Source organism: Elgaria multicarinata, chromosome 6 (assembly GCF_023053635.1).
Source record: "Elgaria multicarinata webbii isolate HBS135686 ecotype San Diego chromosome 6, rElgMul1.1.pri, whole genome shotgun sequence".
In the NCBI taxonomy this organism is placed as follows: Eukaryota; Metazoa; Chordata; class Lepidosauria; order Squamata; family Anguidae; genus Elgaria; species Elgaria multicarinata.
In genome coordinates, this window is record NC_086176.1 from 38,729,159 (window position 1) to 38,737,819 (window position 8,661).

Sequence of the window (8,661 nt, forward strand, 5' to 3'; positions counted from 1 at the left end):
CTAGAAAAAATATATACGGAGGACAAGGTTGCATCCTTGTCTCTTCTGGATGTTTCCTATGTGGAGGTTTGCAAAAATAATTCCTGGTTTAACTTTGTTTCATCTGACATATTTCTTAAGTGTACTGAAAATTAAAGACCTTCCGAGAAAGCGAAGAGTCTTAATATAGGTTTGTCAGAAGCTAAAAATACGCTGCTGGAGACTTTGGCACAATTCACCAGCCAGCTTGGTTTATTTGGCCCCACTGATGACCTCAGCTTGAATTCAAGGCCTAGTTCATAGGCATGCATGTAATCTGATTTCTACATGTATGGTGGATTTCTATATTTATGTTTTCCCATTTATATCCTACTTGCTAGCCAGTGATTCTCAATGGTACACTTGATGTCCTTTTTATTCACCTTTTTATTTAGTCAGTATTTTAACACTTAATTTTAACTTAAATTTAAATTTTACTGTTTTAACTCTGTATTTTAATCTTATATCAATTTTGCTGAGTGTTTTTATCCTGGTTGTGCTTTTTATACTGTATTTTGTATTTGTGCTTTTAACTTATTGGTTGTTTTGTTATGGTTTTAATTTTTGTGAACTGCCCAGAGAGCTTTGGCTATTGGGCGGTATAAAAATGTAATAAATAAATAAATAAATAAAAATGTCTGGCAGATAAATATGCAAATAGTCTAACTGAAAAGCACAGCATTTGAAGATGAGGAGGTATTAAAGTTCTGTCTGTGGTGTTATATCTGCCTAGGGTGGCCAGGTGTCTCTTACTTTACTGAGGACAGTCCTCTATTTGAAAGCATCTTCTATTTGAAGGGCTGTCCAATCCAAGTCCCTTCAAAAGATAAATTTATCTATTTATTAAATTTATATACCACCCCATAGCTGAAGCTCTCTGGGCGGTTTACAAAAGTTTAAAACAGTGAACATTAAAAAGTATACAAAATTTAAAACCATCAAAAATATAAAATGAACAATATAAAACAGTATCCATTTTAAACAACAACAGTTCTGGGGTCCATTAAAAACAACAACACTTAGCATATGTTGTTAAATGCTGTTAAATGCCTGGGAGAAGAGAAAGGTCTTAACCTGGCACCGAAAAGATAACAATGTTGGCTCCAGGCAAGCCACATCGGGGAGATCATTCCATAATTGGGGGGCCACCACTGAAAAGGCCCTCTCCCTTGTTGCCATCCTCCGAGCTTCCCTCGGAGGCAAGCAGAGACTTTGAAGTTGCCCGATAACAATTACCAACTGGACAGCAGACTGAACAGTCTCACAGATCACCCGGTTACAGTTATTGTGATGAGATGATGTAATTGTATTTAAATTATAGCAATTATTTCTAAATATATATGTTATGCAAATCTGTGCCTTCTTTTGTCTTCTTATTGGGGGATGCATTTCTTCCTTTTTGGGCACCCTCTACCTGTGAGTGTCATTCACTTGAGACAGCCGTCATTAGCTGATAAACTTACACTACGTGATAATCGAGTGCAGCAGTTTAACGGGATTGTGGAACCATGAACAAACCTCTCAGCAGGACATTCGACTTTTATGTTAAGCTGCTCAAAATCCCTGACATTTCTTCGCTGTGGTTTAGGGCTCAGGCTTTCGTAATTTGAAGTCAATTGACCTTCTACACCTTCAGCTGGACTCACTCAGATTTCCAGAGATAGCAGTGGGGTGACTCCTTCATCGCCTCATGTTGGCTAGTTAAGAACAGGGAGTCTGAACTGATTAATTTCAGTAAGGCCAGATCACTGTGATTGAGGCCTTAGTTTTGGTCAAGGCTCCAGAACTCAACTGTGAAAAGCAATGCAACAATAATATTTTGGAAGGCATTACCATGAGAGACACTTTGGTGGAAGCCAAAATATGTTGAATTCTGTGTTTAGGGACTGATAACTCCATTTCCAATCCATGCCAGTTACAAATGTATTTACCCACAAGTCTGTTCTGTTCTGTCTCTGCTTAAATTTGTAATTTTGTTTTACAAATCCATAAGAGAATTCACATTTAAATACTATTTAAATATATATTTTAACTGTATTTCTCTCACACAATATGTCTTTTCTCTTAGAATGCGCATTTTAAGATGGATTTTCTCTCAAAATTTATATGACACAACCGCCAACTATTATTATTATTATTATTATTATTATTATTATTATTTATATAGCACCATCAGTGTACATGGTGCTATACAGAGTAAAACAGTAAATAGCAAGACCCTGCCGCATAGGCTTACAGGCTTTTCCCCTTGAAACTGTGCTTTTTCATGATGCTGTTTTACCACAACTTTTTCAATTGTCCTGATGTCACCAAGGCCTTAGCTAGACCGGGCGAAATCCTGGGGCATACCCCGGGATCATCCCTGTGCACCCACATGATGCACAGGGGTTCCCGGGATCAGGGAGGGATGATCCCTCCTTTGCCCCGGGATCTCGCCCTCCCCTTTGGGCCCACTTTTTTCACGGTCCCAGGCTGCCCTGAGACCGTGGAACGTGTGGCCCATTGCCGCGGCTTGACCCGGCTCCGCGCAACACCTCGCGCAGAGCTGGGAGGAGCGCTGCGCCCATCGGGGGTAGGGTGGGGGGAGAGGGGAAATTAAATTATTTTTTAAAAAAGGACCTACTTTTGCGCACGACCGCTGTTTCTTTAAAACTAAAAGAAAATGGCAGGCGCGATGCCTCTCTTCCTGAAGTCATCGCGCCTCACATGTAAACAGAGGAGGGATCGCACGTTAATCACAATGCAAGATCTTGCCTCCTCCGTCGCGGACTATAAGGTAAGTCTAGCTAAGGCCCAAGTTGTTTCTTTTGTCTGACACTGGTGGCTTTCCTTGGGATTAGGAAAGTGGGCACAGCTAGGGGCAGTTCCCAGTGTAGGGTAGGCACAGGAACTGGGGCAGGGGGCAGGCTGGACAAGGCGAGTAATGGACGCCATGGCTGTATTAAAGTCTGGGGAATGAAAGTAAGGGCAGTTGTGATGTCTAATACATGAATTGCACAGAATTCCCAGAAAACAAAACAAAAAGGGTTTTTTTGTTCTGCTGCCCATTCCTGCCGTCTGACTACCGCACTGCGATTTTTCCTCTCCGGATAGTCTGCGCTTAGTCTTGCCATGCCAACATATTAATGCTGCTTTGCAGCAGCAATGCTGCAGGGTTTGATGGGAATCAGGATGCAAAGCGATGTCGTATAGACCCGACCCTAGAGTCCAGAGCTGGTGGATGAGGCGAGCAGGAGGCCTGGCTGAGAGGTGGTGATAACTTCAGGCAGTTAGCGGAGCCTGGCACCAGGGGGATTCTGTCAGAGGTCTGACTAGAGGAGACCTCAGTAAGTAATCCTTGAACCTAAATCCTCCTAGAAGCCAGAAGCCGCAGAAAGAGCTGGAGGCAGAGGAAGGCTGCTGGAGAGAATATGTTCCTAGTTATTGAGAGCTTGGTTAAGGTGGGATTTAGGAAAATCTGTCCTGAGAAAAAGGCTATTGAGAACTTAGCTGGGGAAGACTCCCTTACTTATCAGGAACATTGATCAAGCCTATTCTATTTAAGTGCATTTATGCAATCTCAACCTATTGCTTAAGGAGTGACAGTTTATTCTCTTTTATAAATAACTCCCTTAATACACAGCTTAGTTTGGTTCATCTTGTCTCCAGTGGTGGTGTCAATCCCATGCTTTTACCGTAGGAACCAGGTTCTGGAATTCTAAAACGGTTTATTTTAGTGACAGTCATGAAAGGTTTTATAGCTGAGAGAGCCTTGTGGTAGGGAGTTCCATAGACCCAAGTTTTAAAGTGTTAGTAAGGCAGGAAACCACCTACGTGATTTTTCTACATGCAGTATAGGATAAATAAATAAATAATGCTAATAAATGCATAAGTAGTTTGTCACAACTGCTCCCTTAGGGTCTCCTTTTTACCTTTCTTTTTCTAAAGGATCCCAACCATGGACTTAGTTGGAATACTGCTGCTCACTGGTTCTGTGTTTTACTGGCCCGACTTGGCCCCACAGCAACCAGCCCAGCACTCTGTGCTCCACTCTATTCACCCTTTTACTTCACCTCTGCCACCATATATCCCAGTACCTTACCTCAGGTACCGTAAGAATCCAATCCAGTTTATGAAACAAAATAACTTCTATTTAACAATAAGTAAGTTCATGCAATTTATCAATCTTGTGGTTTCATTTGTTGCAATACTTGTTTGTTACAATACAGTATATCATGTATCCTTGCCTACTCTACCCACAAGTCAAATCTATCTCCTATCCCCGATTTTCCAAAAACTGTAAAATGTTGATCCTACTCTGAGCTAACCCCATCAGCAGACAAACCCATACTCTCTCTCTCTGTCAACTCTCCACCTCAACTCTCAACTCAACCACTTCTAATTGCTAACTGCCACTCCCCTTCAAACACTTGAATCTAACAACCAATCAGCATTCACTCCAACATTCCATTCACTTACTCCCCCTCCCAACAGGATTAACCACTTACCATTCGAAGTCCAAACAGCATTTACAACATAGATAAATAGCAATAAATAGTACAACACCACATGGTTCCCATCTTTCTCTGGCAAATTTTAAGTTGTTTCTCAGTCCCCAAGTGATGACTGGTGAATGGCTCTGTCTTCCATTCCCATCCCCCGTCTTTGGCTGTACATATGACAGGTGATTTTTTTAGATGCACAGAGGTGATACATCCCCTCAATTGGAACCTGTGAAGGAGCCCTTAGTTTTAAATGTAATGACATTAGAGAGCTATTTTGGATGTAAAGCATGTGTAATCAGAGTGCAGTTTGTGGTGCAGAGAAAGTGCATTCATCCAAAGCAGAAACTAAACGCACAGTGAGAGTTTATAATTTACACTCTTGGAGGATGCAATATATTATTGCAATTCTCCTAAGAAGTATACATTAAAAGTTGGAGATTCCGTGTATGCTCAAAAATCCCATTGTCTCCTTTCAGTCCTGGTTTGGATAAATGCCCGGGACTTCAGATGTGCCTTCAAACTTACCAAGCCAAATCGATCTCTCTGGTATAAAGTCCTTTGACCTTATGTGAGTTACATCATTGATCAATTTAGAGCACAAGGCCTGTCTGTGTGTGTGTGTGTGTGTGTGTGTGTGTGTGTGTGTGTATATATATATATATATATATATATATATATATATATATATATATATAATCCCATGGGAACAAATGGCCTCTTAAAACCGCCAATATTTGAATGGGCTTGTATCATGGGTGAGTATTCACATTATGTGCTGTTGTACGGGCTACTAGCTTTGGCTGGCTTGTACGAAACGTGCAGAATTATATTTGGGGGTGGGGGCAAAGAGAATGAAGACAAACTAGTTCACATTTTCTGCTTGAGTAATGGGAAATAGATTTTTGGAATAGTTACAGTTTCATCATAAAAGTTGGAAGGGTCTTAGTGGAAGTTGGAACGGACCCAGCAGATCTGATCAGAACCAGATAATGTATATACATGAGAATCTCTTTCTCCATAACTGCACTGTTGGCCTATCCTTTTCTCTTAGCTGTATGGCAATCCATAAACTCTCTCTTGTATTGAGCTGCTATTATTTGTAGTTGCTAAATGGGCCAAATGAGTATTTTAGTACTATGCTAAAGGGAGCAATCATTTTACACCCCGAAAACGTATCATTTCTGTTTCCGATTTCAGTACTATTATAGAGTCTAGGTCTACCTTTAAAAGCTGCCAAATTACATAGTTAGTACATTGCTCTTTAAAGCGAACGAAGCATAATATGCATTTATACAAATTACAGGTCTTGGAATAAGCTTTTGAAGTTCCAGGCTCCAACCACACATGATAGTGGCGATCCTGGTTCTTGAAACCCAGGTCAGCCCCAATCACAATTAAAGGGGGAGTAAGAGGCCATAGATTTTATTTATTTATTTATTTATTTATTTATTTATTACATTTTTATACCGCCCAATAGCCGAAGCTCTCTGGGCGGTTCACAAAAATTAAAACCACAAAAAACATCCAACAGGTTAAAAACACAATTTCGAAATACAGTATAAAAAGCACAACCAGGATAAAACCACACAGCAAAGTTGATTATAAGATTAAAATACAGAGTTAAAACAGTAAAATTTAAATTTAAGTTAAAATTAAGTGTTAAAATACTGAGTGAATAAAAAGGTCTTCAGCTGGCGACGAAAGCAGTACAGTGTAGGCGCCAGGCGGACCTCTCTGGGGAGCTCGTTCCACAACCGGGGTGCCACAGCGGAGAAAGCCCTCCTCCTAGTAGCCACCTGCCTCACTTCCTTTGGCAGGGGCTCACGGAGAAGGGCCCCTGTAGATGATCTTAAGGTCCGGGCAGGTACATATGGGAGGAGGCGTTCCTTCAGATAACCTGGCCCCAAACCGTTTAGCGGGTTTTATAGCGGAAAGAGCATGCAGTGCTGCTTATCACCACTTAGCCCAAAGGTGGCCAACTTGTTGCTCTCCAGATGGGATGGTGGAAGTTGTAGGCCAAAGCATCTGGAGGGCCACAGGTTGCCAATCCCTATGCTAGTCTTTCCCTTAGGTGCTCCCCACTCCTACAGCTGGGTTCATTTCCAGTTCAGACCCAGATCCAGGTTGGGGAAAATGGGGTGAGGAGAAAATTTAGCATTCCCCACTTTTGCTCTAAAAACTTCCTCATTTTATCTGTGATTGAAGTGGAACTGGGTTTAAGCAAACAGGTTTGCTACTACCATTTGTAGTTTGAGGGCTCTCAGTCAGTCAAATCCTTCTCCAAGGCAAGTAACCCTATACCAAATATATGCTAAATAGGCACCTGCCTTACCTTTAAAGCGTCCACTGAGGACAATTCTAAGAGTTTACTCACCTGGAAGAATACATTTCAGGAGGTGCTTCCTCCCGTCACCCCCAAGGCTACAGCTACTCCTCAGCTGACATGGTACCATACTCCACTTCACTCTCATTTCATTCTGTTCACAGGCTGCTACGTTTAGAGCACCATTTGAGGCCATCCAGAACCCATGGCCTGGTGCAGGGTTGTGTGCTGGGAGTTGAAGTCCAAAACATCTGTTTTCTGCCCACCTCTGACCTAGGAACTCCAGGGCCCTTATTTTATTAGCCAACTGCTAAGCAGCTGTATGTCTATACTTGTGGTCCTGGGGCTAAAAATGACCTTCCGCCCCCTGCACCACCCACTTCCCAGAACATGGGCAGAAGAGGGGCGTGGAGAGGGAGGGGCATTTGTGATTAAAAGTTTGCCACCAGGGCTTCCAAGAAATAAAAAAAACTTACAAGGTCCCTATGCAAAACGTATGCTTCTTGATCATTGTCCTCATAGCCAGACCAGTTGTTGCTCATGCCAATGTTTATGGTTTTTTTTTAAATTATATGTTTCTTATTCCCGCCTCCCTCCACGTCCTGAACTTGCTCATCACAATCCTAGCATTTCTGCATTTCATGTGAAAGAGAAAAATCTAAACCCTATTTATAAGGATTATAGATGCCACCAAGTTTTGTCATTCCTTGGTTTGGAATGTGAACCTTGACTACTCAGAATGCAAGCTCTCGAAACAATGCAAACTTTATCAACTTGCAAGTCATGAAGTTTGTATTGTTTGTAGGGGTAGCATTCTGAGTTGCTGAGGTTTTCCAGCTTGGATTTTTTCCTAATGGTTTTGAACTGCGCCATTTGTAATTGCTGGGCCCATGCCAAATCAAGCCCTGGGGAGCTTGCCCATCTTTGGTGTGGACAGTAATGGGAGGACAATAGTTTAACTTACATCACAGGGAGTGAAAAAAAGAAGAGACAGACTAGGAAATGACAGACAGACAGACTGGACCCTTAGCTAGACTTACCTGTTATTGCACGACGGAGGGGTGAAGATCTCACAATGTTTTTATTGTGAGATCCCCCCTCTGTTTACATGCAGTGTGCGATGACCTCAGAGGGAGAGGCGTTGCGCCTGCCATTTTGGTTTTTTTTCTTAAAGGGGAAGATGCGCACAAGCACTCGTGCGCAAAAGGTAAGTTTTTTTTAAAAAAAGTATTTTCCCCACTCCCCCACCCGACCCCCGATGGGTACAGTGCTCCTAAGGAGCTCTGCGCCCCGTACCTGGGTCCTAGCTCCTTGCGAGGAACCTTGAGGAACCGGGACAAACCGTGATGCCCGGACACACATTCCACAGTCTCGGGCTCATCCTGGGACCATGGAAAAACCGGGCTCAAGGGGTAGGGCGAGATCCCAGGGCAAGGAAGGGACCATCCCTCCCTGATCCCAGGATCCCCTCTGCATCATGTGGACACATAAGGATGATCCCGGTGATCGCCCTGGGATTTTGCCCCATCTAGTTAAGACCTGGAACAGCTTTCCCCAACTTGGTGTCCTCCAGATGTGATGGACTATAATTCCTATCCCTGGTTGGGAAAGGCCACGATCATACATCACTGCCATGCCAATGCAAATAACAGGGAAAAAAGAGCTGTGATGTTTGACTTTTTATTGATATCAGGAAAAAAGCGCAATGCTCTTGAATGTGGAGTATCCCCCAAAAAGATGAGCAACGCAAAAGAATGTATTTTTGGCTACCAGTGCAGCACAAAGAAAAACCACCACATTATTATACACACACCACTGCCAACACGGTGATATGCA